Source organism: Poecile atricapillus, chromosome 5, assembly GCF_030490865.1.
Source record: "Poecile atricapillus isolate bPoeAtr1 chromosome 5, bPoeAtr1.hap1, whole genome shotgun sequence".
NCBI lineage: Eukaryota > Metazoa > Chordata > Aves > Passeriformes > Paridae > Poecile > Poecile atricapillus.
Genome location: NC_081253.1, coordinates 42263153 through 42287298, shown reverse-complemented (window position 1 = coordinate 42287298; position 24146 = coordinate 42263153).

Below are 24146 nucleotides of genomic sequence, written 5' to 3'. Positions count from 1 at the left end.
ACACCTCTTGCTGTTCCATTCTCAGAGCTCCTCAGTTAAGCAATCTGCGACTCTTGCTGCGAATGCCAGAGGAAAACATTTCCAATGCATCTGGCAGATAGAAACTGAACCTGGAGAACAACTTTGTCAGGAGCTGGCACCTGCACCTTACACACACACGGGTTTGCAGCACATCTAAATGGCCAAGCTCTTTCTTAGGCAAGTTGAAAGCTGCTGTCAGAAGGTTGTGCTCCTTGTCAGATGGAAGCAGCAGCATGCACATAGCAGTTTGGCAAGCACTAAAGAGCCACAGAAGAGTGTGGCCTAGCAAAATGAAACAGGAAAAAGCATTTGCTACATGTGCCCTTGTTGTCGCCTAACAACAGGTAGCAGCATAAACCAGATGCGGGTGAAGTTCTTGCAGGCGACAGCTAACGTCAAATGAGCAAGCAGGCTTACCACAGCTGCGGTCCTCTGGCAGTCTGAAAGCTTTGCGCACAAGCCGGATTCCAAGTTCCTCCCTTGGCCTTTTGGCAGTGCTCGTGCATTGCGAGCACTAGGCGTGAATGGTCACTATCCCACACACACGTTTCGTTGTGCCCGTTGCCAAGCGCTCTGGAGCACTGTTTATGACGAAAGCGGAACACCTCTTGCCGTTCCATTCTCAGAGCTCCTGAGTTAAGCAATCTGCGACTCTTGCTGCGAATGCCAGAGGAAAACATTTCCAATGTGTCTGGCAGATAGAAACTGAACCTGGAGAACAACTTTGTCAGGAGCTGGCACCTGCACCTTACACACACACGGGTTAGCAGCACATCTAAATGGCCAAGCTCTTTCTTAGGCAAGTTGAAAGCTGCTGTCAGAAGGTTGTGCTCCTTGTCAGATGGAAGCAGCAGCATGCACATAGCAGTTTGGCAAGCACTAAAGAGCCACAGAAGAGTGTGGCCTAGCAAAATGAAACAGGAAAAAGCATTTGCTACATGTGCCCTTGTTGTCGCCTAACAACAGGTAGCAGCATAAACCAGATGCGGGTGAAGTTCTTGCAGGCGACAGCTAACGTCAAATGAGCAAGCAGGCTTACCACAGCTGCGGTCCTCTGGCAGTCTGAAAGCTTTGCGCACAAGCCGGATTCCAAGTTCCTCCCTTGGCCTTTTGGCAGTGCTCGTGCATTGCGAGCACTAGGCGTGAATGGTCACTATCCCACACACACGTTTCGTTGTGCCCGTTGCCAAACGCTCTGGAGCACTGTTTATGACGAAAGCGGAACACCTCTTGCCGTTCCATTCTCAGAGCTCCTCAGTTAAGCAATCTACGACTCTTGGTGCGAATGCAAGAGGAAAACATTTCCAATGTGTCTGGCAGGGAGAAACTGAACCTGGAGAACAACTTTGTCAGGAGCTTGCACCTGCACCTTACACACACACAGATTTGCAGCACATCTAAATGGCCAAGCTCTTTCTTAGGCAAGTTGAAAGCTGCTGTCAGAAGGTTGTGCTCCTTGTCAGATGGAAGCAGCAGCACGCACATAGCAGTTTGGCAAGCACTAAAGAGCCACAGAAGAGTGTGGCCTAGCAAAATGAAACAGGAAAAAGCATTTGCTACATGTGCCCTTGTTGTCGCCTAACAACAGGTAGCAGCATAAACCAGATGCGGGTGAAGTTCTTGCAGGCGACAGCTAACGTCAAATGAGCAAGCGGGCTTACCACAGATGCGGTCCTCTGGCAGTCTGAAAGCTTTGCGCACAAGCCGGATTCTAAGCGCCTCCCTTGGCCTTTTGGCAGTGCTCGTGCATTGCGAGCACTAGGCGTGAATGGTCACTATCCCACACACACGGTTCGTTGTGCCCGTTGCCAAGCGCTCTGGAGCACTGTTTATGACGAAAGCGGAACACCTCTTGCCGTTCCATTCTCAGAGCTCCTCAGTTAAGCAATCTGCGACTCTTGCTGCGAATGCCAGAGGAAAACATTTCCAATGCGTCTGGCAGATAGAAACTGAACCTGGAGAACAACTTTGTCAGGAGCTGGCACCTGCACCTTACACACACACGGGTTTGCAGCACATCTAAATGGCCAAGCTCTTTCTTAGGCAAGTTGAAAGCTGCTGTCAGAAGGTTGTGCTCCTTGTCAGATGGAAGCAGCAGCACGCACATAGCAGTTTGGCAAGCACTAAAGAGCCACAGAAGAGCGTGGCATAGCAAAATGAAACAGGAAAAAGCATTTGCTACATGTGCCCTTGTTGTCGCCTAACAACAGGTAGCAGCATAAACCAGATGCGGGTGAAGTTCTTGCAGGCGACAGCTAACGTCAAATGAGCAAGCGGGCTTACCACAGATGCGGTCCTCTGGCAGTCTGAAAGCTTTGCGCACAAGCCGGATTGTAAGCGCCTCCCTTGGCCTTTTGGCAGTGCTCGTGCATTGCGAGCACTAGGCGTGAATGGTCACTATCCCACACACACGTTTCGTTGTGCCCGTTGCCAAACGCTCTGGAGCACTGTTTATGACGAAAGCGGAACACCTCTTGCTGTTCCATTCTCAGAGCTCCTCAGTTAAGCAATCTGCGACTCTTGCTGCGAATGCCAGAGGAAAACATTTCCAATGCATCTGGCAGATAGAAACTGAACCTGGAGAACAACTTTGTCAGGAGCTGGCACCTGCACCTTACACACACACGGGTTTGCAGCACATCTAAATGGCCAAGCTCTTTCTTAGGCAAGTTGAAAGCTGCTGTCAGAAGGTTGTGCTCCTTGTCAGATGGAAGCAGCAGCATGCACATAGCAGTTTGGCAAGCACTAAAGAGCCACAGAAGAGTGTGGCCTAGCAAAATGAAACAGGAAAAAGCATTTGCTACATGTGCCCTTGTTGTCGCCTAACAACAGGTAGCAGCATAAACCAGATGCGGGTGAAGTTCTTGCAGGCGACAGCTAACGTCAAATGAGCAAGCAGGCTTACCACAGCTGCGGTCCTCTGGCAGTCTGAAAGCTTTGCGCACAAGCCGGATTCCAAGTTCCTCCCTTGGCCTTTTGGCAGTGCTCGTGCATTGCGAGCACTAGGCGTGAATGGTCAGTGTCCCACACACACGTTTCGTTGTGCCCGTTGCCAAACGCTCTGGAGCACTGTTTATGACGAAAGCGGAACACCTCTTGCCGTTCCATTCTCAGAGCTCCTCAGTTAAGCAATCTACGACTCTTGGTGCGAATGCAAGAGGAAAACATTTCCAATGTGTCTGGCAGGGAGAAACTGAACCTGGAGAACAACTTTGTCAGGAGCTTGCACCTGCACCTTACACACACACAGATTTGCAGCACATCTAAATGGCCAAGCTCTTTCTTAGGCAAGTTGAAAGCTGCTGTCAGAAGGTTGTGCTCCTTGTCAGATGGAAGCAGCAGCACGCACATAGCAGTTTGGCAAGCACTAAAGAGCCACAGAAGAGTGTGGCCTAGCAAAATGAAACAGGAAAAAGCATTTGCTACATGTGCCCTTGTTGTCGCCTAACAACAGGTAGCAGCATAAACCAGATGCGGGTGAAGTTCTTGCAGGCGACAGCTAACGTCAAATGAGCAAGCGGGCTTACCACAGATGCGGTCCTCTGGCAGTCTGAAAGCTTTGCGCACAAGCCGGATTCTAAGCGCCTCCCTTGGCCTTTTGGCAGTGCTCGTGCATTGCGAGCACTAGGCGTGAATGGTCACTATCCCACACACACGTTTCGTTGTGCCCGTTGCCAAGCGCTCTGGAGCACTGTTTATGACGAAAGCGGAACACCTCTTGCCGTTCCATTCTCAGAGCTCCTGAGTTAAGCAATCTGCGACTCTTGCTGCGAATGCCAGAGGAAAACATTTCCAATGCATCTGGCAGATAGAAACTGAACCTGGAGAACAACTTTGTCAGGAGCTGGCACCTGCACCTTACACACACACGGGTTTGCAGCACATCTAAATGGCCAAGCTCTTTCTTAGGCAAGTTGAAAGCTGCTGTCAGAAGGTTGTGCTCCTTGTCAGATGGAAGCAGCAGCACGCACATAGCAGTTTGGCAAGCACTAAAGAGCCACAGAAGAGTGTGGCCTAGCAAAATGAAACAGGAAAAAGCATTTGCTACATGTGCCCTTGTTGTCGCCTAACAACAGGTAGCAGCATAAACCAGATGCGGGTGAAGTTCTTGCAGGCGACAGCTAACGTCAAATGAGCAAGCGGGCTTACCACAGATGCGGTCCTCTGGCAGTCTGAAAGCTTTGCGCACAAGCCGGATTGTAAGCGCCTCCCTTGGCCTTTTGGCAGTGCTCGTGCATTGCGAGCACTAGGCGTGAATGGTCACTATCCCACACACACGTTTCGTTGTGCCCGTTGCCAAGCGCTCTGGAGCACTGTTTATGACGAAAGCGGAACACCTCTTGCCGTTCCATTCTCAGAGCTCCTGAGTTAAGCAATCTGCGACTCTTGCTGCGAATGCCAGAGGAAAACATTTCCAATGTGTCTGGCAGATAGAAACTGAACCTGGAGAACAACTTTGTCAGGAGCTGGCACCTGCACCTTACACACACACGGGTTAGCAGCACATCTAAATGGCCAAGCTCTTTCTTAGGCAAGTTGAAAGCTGCTGTCAGAAGGTTGTGCTCCTTGTCAGATGGAAGCAGCAGCATGCACATAGCAGTTTGGCAAGCACTAAAGAGCCACAGAAGAGTGTGGCCTAGCAAAATGAAACAGGAAAAAGCATTTGCTACATGTGCCCTTGTTGTCGCCTAACAACAGGTAGCAGCATAAACCAGATGCGGGTGAAGTTCTTGCAGGCGACAGCTAACGTCAAATGAGCAAGCAGGCTTACCACAGCTGCGGTCCTCTGGCAGTCTGAAAGCTTTGCGCACAAGCCGGATTCCAAGTTCCTCCCTTGGCCTTTTGGCAGTGCTCGTGCATTGCGAGCACTAGGCGTGAATGGTCACTATCCCACACACACGTTTCGTTGTGCCCGTTGCCAAACGCTCTGGAGCACTGTTTATGACGAAAGCGGAACACCTCTTGCCGTTCCATTCTCAGAGCTCCTCAGTTAAGCAATCTACGACTCTTGGTGCGAATGCAAGAGGAAAACATTTCCAATGTGTCTGGCAGGGAGAAACTGAACCTGGAGAACAACTTTGTCAGGAGCTTGCACCTGCACCTTACACACACACAGATTTGCAGCACATCTAAATGGCCAAGCTCTTTCTTAGGCAAGTTGAAAGCTGCTGTCAGAAGGTTGTGCTCCTTGTCAGATGGAAGCAGCAGCACGCACATAGCAGTTTGGCAAGCACTAAAGAGCCACAGAAGAGTGTGGCCTAGCAAAATGAAACAGGAAAAAGCATTTGCTACATGTGCCCTTGTTGTCGCCTAACAACAGGTAGCAGCATAAACCAGATGCGGGTGAAGTTCTTGCAGGCGACAGCTAACGTCAAATGAGCAAGCGGGCTTACCACAGATGCGGTCCTCTGGCAGTCTGAAAGCTTTGCGCACAAGCCGGATTCTAAGCGCCTCCCTTGGCCTTTTGGCAGTGCTCGTGCATTGCGAGCACTAGGCGTGAATGGTCACTATCCCACACACACGGTTCGTTGTGCCCGTTGCCAAACGCTCTGGAGCACTGTTTATGACGAAAGCGGAACACCTCTTGCCGTTCCATTCTCAGAGCTCCTCAGTTAAGCAATCTGCGACTCTTGCTGCGAATGCCAGAGGAAAACATTTCCAATGCATCTGGCAGATAGAAACTGAACCTGGAGAACAACTTTGTCAGGAGCTGGCACCTGCACCTTACACACACACGGGTTTGCAGCACATCTAAATGGCCAAGCTCTTTCTTAGGCAAGTTGAAAGCTGCTGTCAGAAGGTTGTGCTCCTTGTCAGATGGAAGCAGCAGCATGCACATAGCAGTTTGGCAAGCACTAAAGAGCCACAGAAGAGTGTGGCCTAGCAAAATGAAACAGGAAAAAGCATTTGCTACATGTGCCCTTGTTGTCGCCTAACAACAGGTAGCAGCATAAACCAGATGCGGGTGAAGTTCTTGCAGGCGACAGCTAACGTCAAATGAGCAAGCGGGCTTACCACAGCTGCGGTCCTCTGGCAGTCTGAAAGCTTTGCGCACAAGCCGGATTGTAAGCGCCTCCCTTGGCCTTTTGGCAGTGCTCGTGCATTGCGAGCACTAGGTGTGAATGGTCACTATCCCACACACACGTTTCGTTGTGCCCGTTGCCAAGCGCTCTGGAGCACTGTTTATGACGAAAGCGGAACGCCTCTTGCCGTTCCATTCTCAGAGCTCCTCAGTTAAGCAATCTATGACTCTTGGTGCGAATGCCAGAGGAAAACATTTCCAATGTGTCTGGCAGATAGAAACTGAACCTGGAGAACAACTTTGTCAGGAGCTGGCACCTGCACCTTACACACACACGGGTTTGCAGCACATCTAAATGGCCAAGCTCTTTCTTAGGCAAGTTGAAAGCTGCTGTCAGAAGGTTGTGCTCCTTGTCAGATGGAAGCAGCAGCACGCACATAGCAGTTTGGCAAGCACTAAAGAGCCACAGAAGAGTGTGGCCTAGCAAAATGAAACAGGAAAAAGCATTTGCTACATGTGCCCTTGTTGTCGCCTAACAACAGGTAGCAGCATAAACCAGATGCGGGTGAAGTTCTTGCAGGCGACAGCTAACGTCAAATGAGCAAGCGGGCTTACCACAGATGCGGTCCTCTGGCAGTCTGAAAGCTTTGCGCACAAGCCGGATTCTAAGCGCCTCCCTTGGCCTTTTGGCAGTGCTCGTGCATTGCGAGCACTAGGCGTGAATGGTCACTATCCCACACACACGTTTCGTTGTGCCCGTTGCCAAGCGCTCTGGAGCACTGTTTATGACGAAAGCGGAACACCTCTTGCCGTTCCATTCTCAGAGCTCCTCAGTTAAGCAATCTGCGACTCTTGCTGCGAATGCCAGAGGAAAACATTTCCAATGCGTCTGGCAGATAGAAACTGAACCTGGAGAACAACTTTGTCAGGAGCTGGCACCTGCACCTTACACACACACGGGTTTGCAGCACATCTAAATGGCCAAGCTCTTTCTTAGGCAAGTTGAAAGCTGCTGTCAGAAGGTTGTGCTCCTTGTCAGATGGAAGCAGCAGCACGCACATAGCAGTTTGGCAAGCACTAAAGAGCCACAGAAGAGCGTGGCATAGCAAAATGAAACAGGAAAAAGCATTTGCTACATGTGCCCTTGTTGTCGCCTAACAACAGGTAGCAGCATAAACCAGATGCGGGTGAAGTTCTTGCAGGCGACAGCTAACGTCAAATGAGCAAGCGGGCTTACCACAGCTGCGGTCCTCTGGCAGTCTGAAAGCTTTGCGCACAAGCCGGATTGTAAGCGCCTCCCTTGGCCTTTTGGCAGTGCTCGTGCATTGCGAGCACTAGGTGTGAATGGTCACTATCCCACACACACGTTTCGTTGTGCCCGTTGCCAAGCGCTCTGGAGCACTGTTTATGACGAAAGCGGAACGCCTCTTGCCGTTCCATTCTCAGAGCTCCTCAGTTAAGCAATCTATGACTCTTGCTGCGAATGCCAGAGGAAAACATTTCCAATGTGTCTGGCAGGGAGAAACTGAACCTGGAGAACAACTTTGTCAGGAGCTTGCACCTGCACCTTACACACACACAGGTTAGCAGCACATCTAAATGGCCAAGCTCCTTCTTAGGCAAGTTGAAAGCTGCTGTCAGAAGGTTGTGCTCCTTGTCAGATGGAAGCAGCAGCACGCACATAGCAGTTTGGCAAGCACTAAAGAGCCACAGAAGAGTGTGGCCTAGCAAAATGAAACAGGAAAAAGCATTTGCTACATGTGCCCTTGTTGTCGCCTAACAACAGGTAGCAGCATAAACCAGATGCAGGTGAAGTTCTTGCAGGTGACAGCTAACGTCAAATGAGCAAGCCGGCTTACCACAGATGCGGTCCTCTGGCAGTCTGAAAGCTTTGCGCACAAGCCGGATTCCAAGTGCCTCCCTTGGCCTTTTGGCAGTGCTCATGCATTGCGAGCACTAGGCGTGAATGGTCACTATCCCACACACACGTTTCGTTGTGCCCGTTGCCAAACGCTCTGGAGCACTGTTTATGACGAAAGCGGAACACCTCTTGCCGTTCCATTCTCAGAGCTCCTCAGTTAAGCAATCTACGACTCTTGGTGCGAATGCAAGAGGAAAACATTTCCAATGTGTCTGGCAGGGAGAAACTGAACCTGGAGAACAACTTTGTCAGGAGCTTGCACCTGCACCTTACACACACACAGATTTGCAGCACATCAAAATGGCCAAGCTCTTTCTTAGGCAAGTTGAAAGCTGCTGTCAGAAGGTTGTGCTCCTTGTCAGATGGAAGCAGCAGCACGCACATAGCAGTTTGGCAAGCACTAAAGAGCCACAGAAGAGTGTGGCCTAGCAAAATGAAACAGGAAAAAGCATTTGCTACATGTGCCCTTGTTGTCGCCTAACAACAGGTAGCAGCATAAACCAGATGCGGGTGAAGTTCTTGCAGGCGACAGCTAACGTCAAATGAGCAAGCGGGCTTACCACAGATGCGGTCCTCTGGCAGTCTAAAAGCTTTGCGCACAAGCCGGATTGTAAGCGCCTCCCTTGGCCTTTTGGCAGTGCTCGTGCATTGCGAGCACTAGGCGTGAATGGTCACTATCCCACACACACGTTTCGTTGTGCCCGTTGCCAAACGCTCTGGAGCACTGTTTATGACGAAAGCGGAACACCTCTTGCTGTTCCATTCTCAGAGCTCCTCAGTTAAGCAATCTGCGACTCTTGCTGCGAATGCCAGAGGAAAACATTTCCAATGCATCTGGCAGATAGAAACTGAACCTGGAGAACAACTTTGTCAGGAGCTGGCACCTGCACCTTACACACACACGGGTTTGCAGCACATCTAAATGGCCAAGCTCTTTCTTAGGCAAGTTGAAAGCTGCTGTCAGAAGGTTGTGCTCCTTGTCAGATGGAAGCAGCAGCATGCACATAGCAGTTTGGCAAGCACTAAAGAGCCACAGAAGAGTGTGGCCTAGCAAAATGAAACAGGAAAAAGCATTTGCTACATGTGCCCTTGTTGTCGCCTAACAACAGGTAGCAGCATAAACCAGATGCGGGTGAAGTTCTTGCAGGCGACAGCTAACGTCAAATGAGCAAGCAGGCTTACCACAGCTGCGGTCCTCTGGCAGTCTGAAAGCTTTGCGCACAAGCCGGATTCCAAGTTCCTCCCTTGGCCTTTTGGCAGTGCTCGTGCATTGCGAGCACTAGGCGTGAATGGTCAGTGTCCCACACACACGTTTCGTTGTGCCCGTTGCCAAACGCTCTGGAGCACTGTTTATGACGAAAGCGGAACACCTCTTGCCGTTCCATTCTCAGAGCTCCTCAGTTAAGCAATCTGTGACTGTTGGTGCGAATGCAAGAGGAAAACATTTCCAATGTGTCTGGCAGGGAGAAACTGAACCTGGAGAACAACTTTGTCAGGAGCTTGCACCTGCACCTTACACACACACAGATTTGCAGCACATCTAAATGGCCAAGCTCTTTCTTAGGCAAGTTGAAAGCTGCTGTCAGAAGGTTGTGCTCCTTGTCAGATGGAAGCAGCAGCACGCACATAGCAGTTTGGCAAGCACTAAAGAGCCACAGAAGAGTGTGGCCTAGCAAAATGAAACAGGAAAAAGCATTTGCTACATGTGCCCTTGTTGTCGCCTAACAACAGGTAGCAGCATAAACCAGATGCGGGTGAAGTTCTTGCAGGCGACAGCTAACGTCAAATGAGCAAGCGGGCTTACCACAGATGCGGTCCTCTGGCAGTCTGAAAGCTTTGCGCACAAGCCGGATTCTAAGCGCCTCCCTTGGCCTTTTGGCAGTGCTCGTGCATTGCGAGCACTAGGCGTGAATGGTCACTATCCCACACACACGTTTCGTTGTGCCCGTTGCCAAGCGCTCTGGAGCACTGTTTATGACGAAAGCGGAACACCTCTTGCCGTTCCATTCTCAGAGCTCCTCAGTTAAGCAATCTGCGACTCTTGCTGCGAATGCCAGAGGAAAACATTTCCAATGCATCTGGCAGATAGAAACTGAACCTGGAGAACAACTTTGTCAGGAGCTGGCACCTGCACCTTACACACACACGGGTTTGCAGCACATCTAAATGGCCAAGCTCTTTCTTAGGCAAGTTGAAAGCTGCTGTCAGAAGGTTGTGCTCCTTGTCAGATGGAAGCAGCAGCACGCACATAGGAGTTTGGCAAGCACTAAAGAGCCACAGAAGAGTGTGGCCTAGCAAAATGAAACAGGAAAAAGCATTTGCTACATGTGCCCTTGTTGTCGCCTAACAACAGGTAGCAGCATAAACCAGATGCGGGTGAAGTTCTTGCAGGCGACAGCTAACGTCAAATGAGCAAGCGGGCTTACCACAGATGCGGTCCTCTGGCAGTCTGAAAGCTTTGCGCACAAGCCGGATTGTAAGCGCCTCCCTTGGCCTTTTGGCAGTGCTCGTGCATTGCGAGCACTAGGCGTGAATGGTCACTATCCCACACACACGTTTCGTTGTGCCCGTTGCCAAGCGCTCTGGAGCACTGTTTATGACGAAAGCGGAACACCTCTTGCCGTTCCATTCTCAGAGCTCCTGAGTTAAGCAATCTGCGACTCTTGCTGCGAATGCCAGAGGAAAACATTTCCAATGTGTCTGGCAGATAGAAACTGAACCTGGAGAACAACTTTGTCAGGAGCTGGCACCTGCACCTTACACACACACGGGTTAGCAGCACATCTAAATGGCCAAGCTCTTTCTTAGGCAAGTTGAAAGCTGCTGTCAGAAGGTTGTGCTCCTTGTCAGATGGAAGCAGCAGCATGCACATAGCAGTTTGGCAAGCACTAAAGAGCCACAGAAGAGTGTGGCCTAGCAAAATGAAACAGGAAAAAGCATTTGCTACATGTGCCCTTGTTGTCGCCTAACAACAGGTAGCAGCATAAACCAGATGCGGGTGAAGTTCTTGCAGGCGACAGCTAACGTCAAATGAGCAAGCAGGCTTACCACAGCTGCGGTCCTCTGGCAGTCTGAAAGCTTTGCGCACAAGCCGGATTCCAAGTTCCTCCCTTGGCCTTTTGGCAGTGCTCGTGCATTGCGAGCACTAGGCGTGAATGGTCACTATCCCACACACACGTTTCGTTGTGCCCGTTGCCAAACGCTCTGGAGCACTGTTTATGACGAAAGCGGAACACCTCTTGCCGTTCCATTCTCAGAGCTCCTCAGTTAAGCAATCTACGACTCTTGGTGCGAATGCAAGAGGAAAACATTTCCAATGTGTCTGGCAGGGAGAAACTGAACCTGGAGAACAACTTTGTCAGGAGCTTGCACCTGCACCTTACACACACACAGATTTGCAGCACATCTAAATGGCCAAGCTCTTTCTTAGGCAAGTTGAAAGCTGCTGTCAGAAGGTTGTGCTCCTTGTCAGATGGAAGCAGCAGCACGCACATAGCAGTTTGGCAAGCACTAAAGAGCCACAGAAGAGTGTGGCCTAGCAAAATGAAACAGGAAAAAGCATTTGCTACATGTGCCCTTGTTGTCGCCTAACAACAGGTAGCAGCATAAACCAGATGCGGGTGAAGTTCTTGCAGGCGACAGCTAACGTCAAATGAGCAAGCGGGCTTACCACAGATGCGGTCCTCTGGCAGTCTGAAAGCTTTGCGCACAAGCCGGATTCTAAGCGCCTCCCTTGGCCTTTTGGCAGTGCTCGTGCATTGCGAGCACTAGGCGTGAATGGTCACTATCCCACACACACGGTTCGTTGTGCCCGTTGCCAAGCGCTCTGGAGCACTGTTTATGACGAAAGCGGAACACCTCTTGCCGTTCCATTCTCAGAGCTCCTCAGTTAAGCAATCTGCGACTCTTGCTGCGAATGCCAGAGGAAAACATTTCCAATGCGTCTGGCAGATAGAAACTGAACCTGGAGAACAACTTTGTCAGGAGCTGGCACCTGCACCTTACACACACACGGGTTTGCAGCACATCTAAATGGCCAAGCTCTTTCTTAGGCAAGTTGAAAGCTGCTGTCAGAAGGTTGTGCTCCTTGTCAGATGGAAGCAGCAGCACGCACATAGCAGTTTGGCAAGCACTAAAGAGCCACAGAAGAGCGTGGCATAGCAAAATGAAACAGGAAAAAGCATTTGCTACATGTGCCCTTGTTGTCGCCTAACAACAGGTAGCAGCATAAACCAGATGCGGGTGAAGTTCTTGCAGGCGACAGCTAACGTCAAATGAGCAAGCGGGCTTACCACAGCTGCGGTCCTCTGGCAGTCTGAAAGCTTTGCGCACAAGCCGGATTGTAAGCGCCTCCCTTGGCCTTTTGGCAGTGCTCGTGCATTGCGAGCACTAGGTGTGAATGGTCACTATCCCACACACACGTTTCGTTGTGCCCGTTGCCAAGCGCTCTGGAGCACTGTTTATGACGAAAGCGGAACGCCTCTTGCCGTTCCATTCTCAGAGCTCCTCAGTTAAGCAATCTATGACTCTTGGTGCGAATGCCAGAGGAAAACATTTCCAATGTGTCTGGCAGATAGAAACTGAACCTGGAGAACAACTTTGTCAGGAGCTGGCACCTGCACCTTACACACACACGGGTTTGCAGCACATCTAAATGGCCAAGCTCTTTCTTAGGCAAGTTGAAAGCTGCTGTCAGAAGGTTGTGCTCCTTGTCAGATGGAAGCAGCAGCACGCACATAGCAGTTTGGCAAGCACTAAAGAGCCACAGAAGAGTGTGGCCTAGCAAAATGAAACAGGAAAAAGCATTTGCTACATGTGCCCTTGTTGTCGCCTAACAACAGGTAGCAGCATAAACCAGATGCGGGTGAAGTTCTTGCAGGCGACAGCTAACGTCAAATGAGCAAGCGGGCTTACCACAGATGCGGTCCTCTGGCAGTCTGAAAGCTTTGCGCACAAGCCGGATTCTAAGCGCCTCCCTTGGCCTTTTGGCAGTGCTCGTGCATTGCGAGCACTAGGCGTGAATGGTCACTATCCCACACACACGTTTCGTTGTGCCCGTTGCCAAGCGCTCTGGAGCACTGTTTATGACGAAAGCGGAACACCTCTTGCCGTTCCATTCTCAGAGCTCCTCAGTTAAGCAATCTGCGACTCTTGCTGCGAATGCCAGAGGAAAACATTTCCAATGCATCTGGCAGATAGAAACTGAACCTGGAGAACAACTTTGTCAGGAGCTGGCACCTGCACCTTACACACACACGGGTTTGCAGCACATCTAAATGGCCAAGCTCTTTCTTAGGCAAGTTGAAAGCTGCTGTCAGAAGGTTGTGCTCCTTGTCAGATGGAAGCAGCAGCATGCACATAGCAGTTTGGCAAGCACTAAAGAGCCACAGAAGAGTGTGGCCTAGCAAAATGAAACAGGAAAAAGCATTTGCTACATGTGCCCTTGTTGTCGCCTAACAACAGGTAGCAGCATAAACCAGATGCGGGTGAAGTTCTTGCAGGCGACAGCTAACGTCAAATGAGCAAGCGGGCTTACCACAGCTGCGGTCCTCTGGCAGTCTGAAAGCTTTGCGCACAAGCCGGATTGTAAGCGCCTCCCTTGGCCTTTTGGCAGTGCTCGTGCATTGCGAGCACTAGGTGTGAATGGTCACTATCCCACACACACGTTTCGTTGTGCCCGTTGCCAAGCGCTCTGGAGCACTGTTTATGACGAAAGCGGAACGCCTCTTGCCGTTCCATTCTCAGAGCTCCTCAGTTAAGCAATCTATGACTCTTGGTGCGAATGCCAGAGGAAAACATTTCCAATGTGTCTGGCAGATAGAAACTGAACCTGGAGAACAACTTTGTCAGGAGCTGGCACCTGCACCTTACACACACACGGGTTTGCAGCACATCTAAATGGCCAAGCTCTTTCTTAGGCAAGTTGAAAGCTGCTGTCAGAAGGTTGTGCTCCTTGTCAGATGGAAGCAGCAGCACGCACATAGCAGTTTGGCAAGCACTAAAGAGCCACAGAAGAGTGTGGCCTAGCAAAATGAAACAGGAAAAAGCATTTGCTACATGTGCCCTTGTTGTCGCCTAACAACAGGTAGCAGCATAAACCAGATGCGGGTGAAGTTCTTGCAGGCGACAGCTAACGTCAAATGAGCAAGCGGGCTTACCACAGATGCGGTCCTCTGGCAGTCTGAAAGCTTTGCGCACAAGCCGGATTCTAAGCGCCTCCCTTGGCCTTTTGGCAGTGCTCGTGCATTGCGAGCACTAGGCGTGAATGGTCACTATCCCACACACACGTTTCGTTGTGCCCGTTGCCAAGCGCTCTGGAGCACTGTTTATGACGAAAGCGGAACACCTCTTGCCGTTCCATTCTCAGAGCTCCTCAGTTAAGCAATCTGCGACTCTTGCTGCGAATGCCAGAGGAAAACATTTCCAATGCGTCTGGCAGATAGAAACTGAACCTGGAGAACAACTTTGTCAGGAGCTGGCACCTGCACCTTACACACACACGGGTTTGCAGCACATCTAAATGGCCAAGCTCTTTCTTAGGCAAGTTGAAAGCTGCTGTCAGAAGGTTGTGCTCCTTGTCAGATGGAAGCAGCAGCACGCACATAGCAGTTTGGCAAGCACTAAAGAGCCACAGAAGAGCGTGGCATAGCAAAATGAAACAGGAAAAAGCATTTGCTACATGTGCCCTTGTTGTCGCCTAACAACAGGTAGCAGCATAAACCAGATGCGGGTGAAGTTCTTGCAGGCGACAGCTAACGTCAAATGAGCAAGCAGGCTTACCACAGCTGCGGTCCTCTGGCAGTCTGAAAGCTTTGCGCACAAGCCGGATTGTAAGCGCCTCCCTTGGCCTTTTGGCAGTGCTCGTGCATTGCGAGCACTAGGTGTGAATGGTCACTATCCCACACACACGTTTCGTTGTGCCCGTTGCCAAGCGCTCTGGAGCACTGTTTATGACGAAAGCGGAACGCCTCTTGCCGTTCCATTCTCAGAGCTCCTCAGTTAAGCAATCTATGACTCTTGGTGCGAATGCCAGAGGAAAACATTTCCAATGTGTCTGGCAGGGAGAAACTGAACCTGGAGAACAACTTTGTCAGGAGCTTGCACCTGCACCTTACACACACACAGGTTAGCAGCACATCTAAATGGCCAAGCTCCTTCTTAGGCAAGTTGAAAGCTGCTGTCAGAAGGTTGTGCTCCTTGTCAGATGGAAGCAGCAGCACGCACATAGCAGTTTGGCAAGCACTAAAGAGCCACAGAAGAGTGTGGCCTAGCAAAATGAAACAGGAAAAAGCATTTGCTACATGTGCCCTTGTTGTCGCCTAACAACAGGTAGCAGCATAAACCAGATGCAGGTGAAGTTCTTGCAGGTGACAGCTAACGTCAAATGAGCAAGCCGGCTTACCACAGATGCGGTCCTCTGGCAGTCTGAAAGCTTTGCGCACAAGCCGGATTCCAAGTGCCTCCCTTGGCCTTTTGGCAGTGCTCATGCATTGCGAGCACTAGGCGTGAATGGTCACTATCCCACACACACGTTTCGTTGTGCCCGTTGCCAAACGCTCTGGAGCACTGTTTATGACGAAAGCGGAACACCTCTTGCCGTTCCATTCTCAGAGCTCCTCAGTTAAGCAATCTACGACTCTTGGTGCGAATGCAAGAGGAAAACATTTCCAATGTGTCTGGCAGGGAGAAACTGAACCTGGAGAACAACTTTGTCAGGAGCTTGCACCTGCACCTTACACACACACAGATTTGCAGCACATCAAAATGGCCAAGCTCTTTCTTAGGCAAGTTGAAAGCTGCTGTCAGAAGGTTGTGCTCCTTGTCAGATGGAAGCAGCAGCACGCACATAGCAGTTTGGCAAGCACTAAAGAGCCACAGAAGAGTGTGGCCTAGCAAAATGAAACAGGAAAAAGCATTTGCTACATGTGCCCTTGTTGTCGCCTAACAACAGGTAGCAGCATAAACCAGATGCGGGTGAAGTTCTTGCAGGCGACAGCTAACGTCAAATGAGCAAGCGGGCTTACCACAGATGCGGTCCTCTGGCAGTCTAAAAGCTTTGCGCACAAGCCGGATTGTAAGCGCCTCCCTTGGCCTTTTGGCAGTGCTCGTGCATTGCGAGCACTAGGCGTGAATGGTCACTATCCCACACACACGTTTCGTTGTGCCCGTTGCCAAACGCTCTGGAGCACTGTTTATGACGAAAGCGGAACACCTCTTGCTGTTCCATTCTCAGAGCTCCTCAGTTAAGCAATCTGCGACTCTTGCTGCGAATGCCAGAGGAAAACATTTCCAATGCATCTGGCAGATAGAAACTGAACCTGGAGAACAACTTTGTCAGGAGCTGGCACCTGCACCTTACACACACACGGGTTTGCAGCACATCTAAATGGCCAAGCTCTTTCTTAGGCAAGTTGAAAGCTGCTGTCAGAAGGTTGTGCTCCTTGTCAGATGGAAGCAGCAGCATGCACATAGCAGTTTGGCAAGCACTAAAGAGCCACAGAAGAGTGTGGCCTAGCAAAATGAAACAGGAAAAAGCATTTGCTACATGTGCCCTTGTTGTCGCCTAACAACAGGTAGCAGCATAAACCAGATGCGGGTGAAGTTCTTGCAGGCGACAGCTAACGTCAAATGAGCAAGCAGGCTTACCACAGCTGCGGTCCTCTGGCAGTCTGAAAGCTTTGCGCACAAGCCGGATTCCAAGTTCCTCCCTTGGCCTTTTGGCAGTGCTCGTGCATTGCGAGCACTAGGCGTGAATGGTCAGTGTCCCACACACACGTTTCGTTGTGCCCGTTGCCAAACGCTCTGGAGCACTGTTTATGACGAAAGCGGAACACCTCTTGCCGTTCCATTCTCAGAGCTCCTCAGTTAAGCAATCTACGACTCTTGGTGCGAATGCAAGAGGAAAACATTTCCAATGTGTCTGGCAGGGAGAAACTGAACCTGGAGAACAACTTTGTCAGGAGCTTGCACCTGCACCTTACACACACACAGATTTGCAGCACATCTAAATGGCCAAGCTCTTTCTTAGGCAAGTTGAAAGCTGCTGTCAGAAGGTTGTGCTCCTTGTCAGATGGAAGCAGCAGCACGCACATAGCAGTTTGGCAAGCACTAAAGAGCCACAGAAGAGTGTGGCCTAGCAAAATGAAACAGGAAAAAGCATTTGCTACATGTGCCCTTGTTGTCGCCTAACAACAGGTAGCAGCATAAACCAGATGCGGGTGAAGTTCTTGCAGGCGACAGCTAACGTCAAATGAGCAAGCGGGCTTACCACAGATGCGGTCCTCTGGCAGTCTGAAAGCTTTGCGCACAAGCCGGATTCTAAGCGCCTCCCTTGGCCTTTTGGCAGTGCTCGTGCATTGCGAGCACTAGGCGTGAATGGTCACTATCCCACACACACGTTTCGTTGTGCCCGTTGCCAAGCGCTCTGGAGCACTGTTTATGACGAAAGCGGAACACCTCTTGCCGTTCCATTCTCAGAGCTCCTCAGTTAAGCAATCTGCGACTCTTGCTGCGAATGCCAGAGGAAAACATTTCCAATGCATCTGGCAGATAGAAACTGAACCTGGAGAACAACTTTGTCAGGAGCTGGCACCTGCACCTTACACACACACGGGTTTGCAGCACATCTAAATGGCCAAGCTCTTTCTTAGGCAAGTTGAAAGCTGCTGTCAGAAGGTTGTGCTCCTTGTCAGATGGAAGCAGCAGCACGCACATAGGAGTTTGGCAAGCACTAAAGAGCCACAGAAGAGTGTGGCCTAGCAAAATGAAACAGGAAAAAGCATTTGCTACATGTGCCCTTGTTGTCGCCTAACAACAGGTAGCAGCATAAACCAGATGCGGGTGAAGTTCTTGCAGGCGACAGCTAACGTCAAATGAGCAAGCGGGCTTACCACAGATGCGGTCCTCTGGCAGTCTGAAAGCTTTGCGCACAAGCCGGATTGTAAGCGCCTCCCTTGGCCTTTTGGCAGTGCTCGTGCATTGCGAGCACTAGGCGTGAATGGTCACTATCCCACACACACGTTTCGTTGTGCCCGTTGCCAAGCGCTCTGGAGCACTGTTTATGACGAAAGCGGAACACCTCTTGCCGTTCCATTCTCAGAGCTCCTGAGTTAAGCAATCTGCGACTCTTGCTGCGAATGCCAGAGGAAAACATTTCCAATGTGTCTGGCAGATAGAAACTGAACCTGGAGAACAACTTTGTCAGGAGCTGGCACCTGCACCTTACACACACACGGGTTAGCAGCACATCTAAATGGCCAAGCTCTTTCTTAGGCAAGTTGAAAGCTGCTGTCAGAAGGTTGTGCTCCTTGTCAGATGGAAGCAGCAGCATGCACATAGCAGTTTGGCAAGCACTAAAGAGCCACAGAAGAGTGTGGCCTAGCAAAATGAAACAGGAAAAAGCATTTGCTACATGTGCCCTTGTTGTCGCCTAACAACAGGTAGCAGCATAAACCAGATGCGGGTGAAGTTCTTGCAGGCGACAGCTAACGTCAAATGAGCAAGCAGGCTTACCACAGCTGCGGTCCTCTGGCAGTCTGAAAGCTTTGCGCACAAGCCGGATTCCAAGTTCCTCCCTTGGCCTTTTGGCAGTGCTCGTGCATTGCGAGCACTAGGCGTGAATGGTCACTATCCCACACACACGTTTCGTTGTGCCCGTTGCCAAACGCTCTGGAGCACTGTTTATGACGAAAGCGGAACACCTCTTGCCGTTCCATTCTCAGAGCTCCTCAGTTAAGCAATCTACGACTCTTGGTGCGAATGCAAGAGGAAAACATTTCCAATGTGTCTGGCAGGGAGAAACTGAACCTGGAGAACAACTTTGTCAGGAGCTTGCACCTGCACCTTACACACACACAGATTTGCAGCACATCTAAATGGCCAAGCTCTTTCTTAGGCAACTTGAAAGCTGCTGTCAGAAGGTTGTGCTCCTTGTCAGATGGAAGCAGCAGCACGCACATAGCAGTTTGGCAAGCACTAAAGAGCCACAGAAGAGTGTGGCCTAGCAAAATGAAACAGGAAAAAGCATTTGCTACATGTGCCCTTGTTGTCGCCTAACAACAGGTAGCAGCATAAACCAGATGCGGGTGAAGTTCTTGCAGGCGACAACTAACGTCAAATGAGCAAGCGGGCTTACCACAGATGCGGTCCTCTGGCAGTCTGAAAGCTTTGCGCACAAGCCGGATTCTAAGCGCCTCCCTTGGCCTTTTGGCAGTGCTCGTGCATTGCGAGCACTAGGCGTGAATGGTCACTATCCCACACACACGGTTCGTTGTGCCCGTTGCCAAGCGCTCTGGAGCACTGTTTATGACGAAAGCGGAACACCTCTTGCCGTTCCATTCTCAGAGCTCCTCAGTTAAGCAATCTGCGACTCTTGCTGCGAATGCCAGAGGAAAACATTTCCAATGCGTCTGGCAGATAGAAACTGAACCTGGAGAACAACTTTGTCAGGAGCTGGCACCTGCACCTTACACACACACGGGTTTGCAGCACATCTAAATGGCCAAGCTCTTTCTTAGGCAAGTTGAAAGCTGCTGTCAGAAGGTTGTGCTCCTTGTCAGATGGAAGCAGCAGCACGCACATAGCAGTTTGGCAAGCACTAAAGAGCCACAGAAGAGCGTGGCATAGCAAAATGAAACAGGAAAAAGCATTTGCTACATGTGCCCTTGTTGTCGCCTAACAACAGGTAGCAGCATAAACCAGATGCGGGTGAAGTTCTTGCAGGCGACAGCTAACGTCAAATGAGCAAGCGGGCTTACCACAGCTGCGGTCCTCTGGCAGTCTGAAAGCTTTGCGCACAAGCCGGATTGTAAGCGCCTCCCTTGGCCTTTTGGCAGTGCTCGTGCATTGCGAGCACTAGGTGTGAATGGTCACTATCCCACACACACGTTTCGTTGTGCCCGTTGCCAAGCGCTCTGGAGCACTGTTTATGACGAAAGCGGAACGCCTCTTGCCGTTCCATTCTCAGAGCTCCTCAGTTAAGCAATCTATGACTCTTGGTGCGAATGCCAGAGGAAAACATTTCCAATGTGTCTGGCAGGGAGAAACTGAACCTGGAGAACAACTTTGTCAGGAGCTTGCACCTGCACCTTACACACACACAGGTTAGCAGCACATCTAAATGGCCAAGCTCTTTCTTAGGCAAGTTGAAAGCTGCTGTCAGAAGGTTGTGCTCCTTGTCAGATGGAAGCAGCAGCACGCACATAGCAGTTTGGCAAGCACTAAAGAGCCACAGAAGAGTGTGGCCTAGCAAAATGAAACAGGAAAAAGCATTTGCTACATGTGCCCTTGTTGTCGCCTAACAACAGGTAGCAGCATAAACCAGATGCAGGTGAAGTTCTTGCAGGTGACAGCTAACGTCAAATGAGCAAGCCGGCTTACCACAGATGCGGTCCTCTGGCAGTCTGAAAGCTTTGCGCACAAGCCGGATTCCAAGTGCCTCCCTTGGCCTTTTGGCAGTGCTCATGCATTGCGAGCACTAGGCGTGAATGGTCACTATCCCACACACACGTTTCGTTGTGCCCGTTGCCAAACGCTCTGGAGCACTGTTTATGACGAAAGCGGAACACCTCTTGCCGTTCCATTCTCAGAGCTCCTCAGTTAAGCAATCTACGACTCTTGGTGCGAATGCAAGAGGAAAACATTTCCAATGTGTCTGGCAGGGAGAAACTGAACCTGGAGAACAACTTTGTCAGGAGCTTGCACCTGCACCTTACACACACACAGATTTGCAGCACATCTAAATGGCCAAGCTCTTTCTTAGGCAAGTTGAAAGCTGCTGTCAGAAGGTTGTGCTCCTTGTCAGATGGAAGCAGCAGCACGCACATAGCAGTTTGGCAAGCACTAAAGAGCCACAGAAGAGTGTGGCCTAGCAAAATGAAACAGGAAAAAGCATTTGCTACATGTGCCCTTGTTGTCGCCTAACAACAGGTAGCAGCATAAACCAGATGCGGGTGAAGTTCTTGCAGGCGACAGCTAACGTCAAATGAGCAAGCGGGCTTACCACAGATGCGGTCCTCTGGCAGTCTGAAAGCTTTGCGCACAAGCCGGATTCTAAGCGCCTCCCTTGGCCTTTTGGCAGTGCTCGTGCATTGCGAGCACTAGGCGTGAATGGTCACTATCCCACACACACGTTTCGTTGTGCCCGTTGCCAAGCGCTCTGGAGCACTGTTTATGACGAAAGCGGAACACCTCTTGCCGTTCCATTCTCAGAGCTCCTCAGTTAAGCAATCTGCGACTCTTGCTGCGAATGCCAGAGGAAAACATTTCCAATGCATCTGGCAGATAGAAACTGAACCTGGAGAACAACTTTGTCAGGAGCTTGCACCTGCACCTTACACACACACGGGTTTGCAGCACATCTAAATGGCCAAGCTCTTTCTTAGGCAAGTTGAAAGCTGCTGTCAGAAGGTTGTGCTCCTTGTCAGATGGAAGCAGCAGCACGCATATAGCAGTTTGGCAAGCACTAAAGAGCCACAGAAGAGTGTGGCCTAGCAAAATGAAACAGGAAAAAGCATTTGCTACATGTGCCCTTGTTGTCGCCTAACAACAGGTAGCAGCATAAACCAGATGCAGGTGAAGTTCTTGCAGGTGACAGCTAACGTCAAATGAGCAAGCCGGCTTACCACAGATGCGGTCCTCTGGCAGTCTGAAAGCTTTGCGCACAAGCCGGATTCCAAGTGCCTCCCTTGGCCTTTTGGCAGTGCTCATGCATTGCGAGCACTAGGCGTGAATGGTCACTATCCCACACACACGTTTCGTTGTGCCCGTTGCCAAGCGCTCTGGAGCACTGTTTATGACGAAAGCGGAACACCTCTTGCCGTTCCATTCTCAGAGCTCCTCAGTTAAGCAATCTGCGACTCTTGCTGCGAATGCCAGAGGAAAATATTTCCAATGCATCTGGCAGATAGAAACTGAACCTGGAGAACAACTTTGTCAGGAGCTGGCACCTGCACCTTACACACACACGGGTTTGCAGCACATCTAAATGGCCAAGCTCTTTCTTAGGCAAGTTGAAAGCTGCTGTCAGAAGGTTGTGCTCCTTGTCAGATGGAAGCAGCAGCACGCACATAGCAGTTTGGCAAGCACTAAAGAGCCACAGAAGAGTGTGGCCTAGCAAAATGAAACAGGAAAAAGCATTTGCTACATGTGCCCTTGTTGTCGCCTAACAACAGGTAGCAGCATAAACCAGATGCGGGTGAAGTTCTTGCAGGCGACAGCTAACGTCAAATGAGCAAGCGGGCTTACCACAGATGCGGTCCTCTGGCAGTCTGAAAGCTTTGCGCACAAGCCGGATTGTAAGCGCCTCCCTTGGCCTTTTGGCAGTGCTCGTGCATTGCGAGCACTAGGCGTGAATGGTCACTATCCCACACACACGTTTCGTTGTGCCCGTTGCCAAACGCTCTGGAGCACTGTTTATGACGAAAGCGGAACACCTCTTGCTGTTCCATTCTCAGAGCTCCTCAGTTAAGCAATCTGCGACTCTTGCTGCGAATGCCAGAGGAAAACATTTCCAATGCATCTGGCAGATAGAAACTGAACCTGGAGAACAACTTTGTCAGGAGCTGGCACCTGCACCTTACACACACACGGGTTTGCAGCACATCTAAATGGCCAAGCTCTTTCTTAGGCAAGTTGAAAGCTGCTGTCAGAAGGTTGTGCTCCTTGTCAGATGGAAGCAGCAGCATGCACATAGCAGTTTGGCAAGCACTAAAGAGCCACAGAAGAGTGTGGCCTAGCAAAATGAAACAGGAAAAAGCATTTGCTACATGTGCCCTTGTTGTCGCCTAACAACAGGTAGCAGCATAAACCAGATGCGGGTGAAGTTCTTGCAGGCGACAGCTAACGTCAAATGAGCAAGCAGGCTTACCACAGATGCGGTCCTCTGGCAGTCTGAAAGCTTTGCGCACAAGCCGGATTCCAAGTGCCTCCCTTGGCCTTTTGGCAGTGCTCATGCATTGCGAGCACTAGGCGTGAATGGTCACTATCCCACACACACGTTTCGTTGTGCCCGTTGCCAAGCGCTCTGGAGCACTGTTTATGACGAAAGCGGAACACCTCTTGCCGTTCCATTCTCAGAGCTCCTCAGTTAAGCAATCTGCGACTCTTGCTGCGAATGCCAGAGGAAAATATTTCCAATGCATCTGGCAGATAGAAACTGAACCTGGAGAACAACTTTGTCAGGAGCTGGCACCTGCACCTTACACACACACGGGTTTGCAGCACATCTAAATGGCCAAGCTCTTTCTTAGGCAAGTTGAAAGCTGCTGTCAGAAGGTTGTGCTCCTTGTCAGATGGAAGCAGCAGCACGCACATAGCAGTTTGGCAAGCACTAAAGAGCCACAGAAGAGTGTGGCCTAGCAAAATGAAACAGGAAAAAGCATTTGCTACATGTGCCCTTGTTGTCGCCTAACAACAGGTAGCAGCATAAACCAGATGCGGGTGAAGTTCTTGCAGGCGACAGCTAACGTCAAATGAGCAAGCAGGCTTACCACAGATGCGGTCCTCTGGCAGTCTGAAAGCTTTGCGCACAAGCCGGATTGTAAGCGCCTCCCTTGGCCTTTTGGCAGTGCTCGTGCATTGCGAGCACTAGGCGTGAATGGTCACTATCCCACACACACGTTTCGTTGTGCCCGTTGCCAAACGCTCTGGAGCACTGTTTATGACGAAAGCGGAACACCTCTTGCTGTTCCATTCTCAGAGCTCCTCAGTTAAGCAATCTGCGACTCTTGCTGCGAATGCCAGAGGGAAACATTTCCAATGCATCTGGCAGATAGAAACTGAACCTGGAGAACAACTTTGTCAGGAGCTGGCACCTGCACCTTACACACACACAGGTTTGCAGCACATCTAAATGGCCAAGCTCTTTCTTAGGCAAGTTGAAAGCTGCTGTCAGAAGGTTGTGCTCCTTGTCAGATGGAAGCAGCAGCACGCACATAGCAGTTTGGCAAGCACTAAAGAGCCACAGAAGAGTGTGGCCTAGCAAAATGAAACAGGAAAAAGCATTTGCTACATGTGCCCTTGTTGTCGCCTAACAACAGGTAGCAGCATAAACCAGATGCGGGTGAAGTTCTTGCAGGCGACAGCTAACGTCAAATGAGCAAGCGGGCTTACCACAGATGCGGTCCTCTGGCAGTCTGAAAGCTTTGCGCACAAGCCGGATTGTAAGCGCCTCCCTTGGCCTTT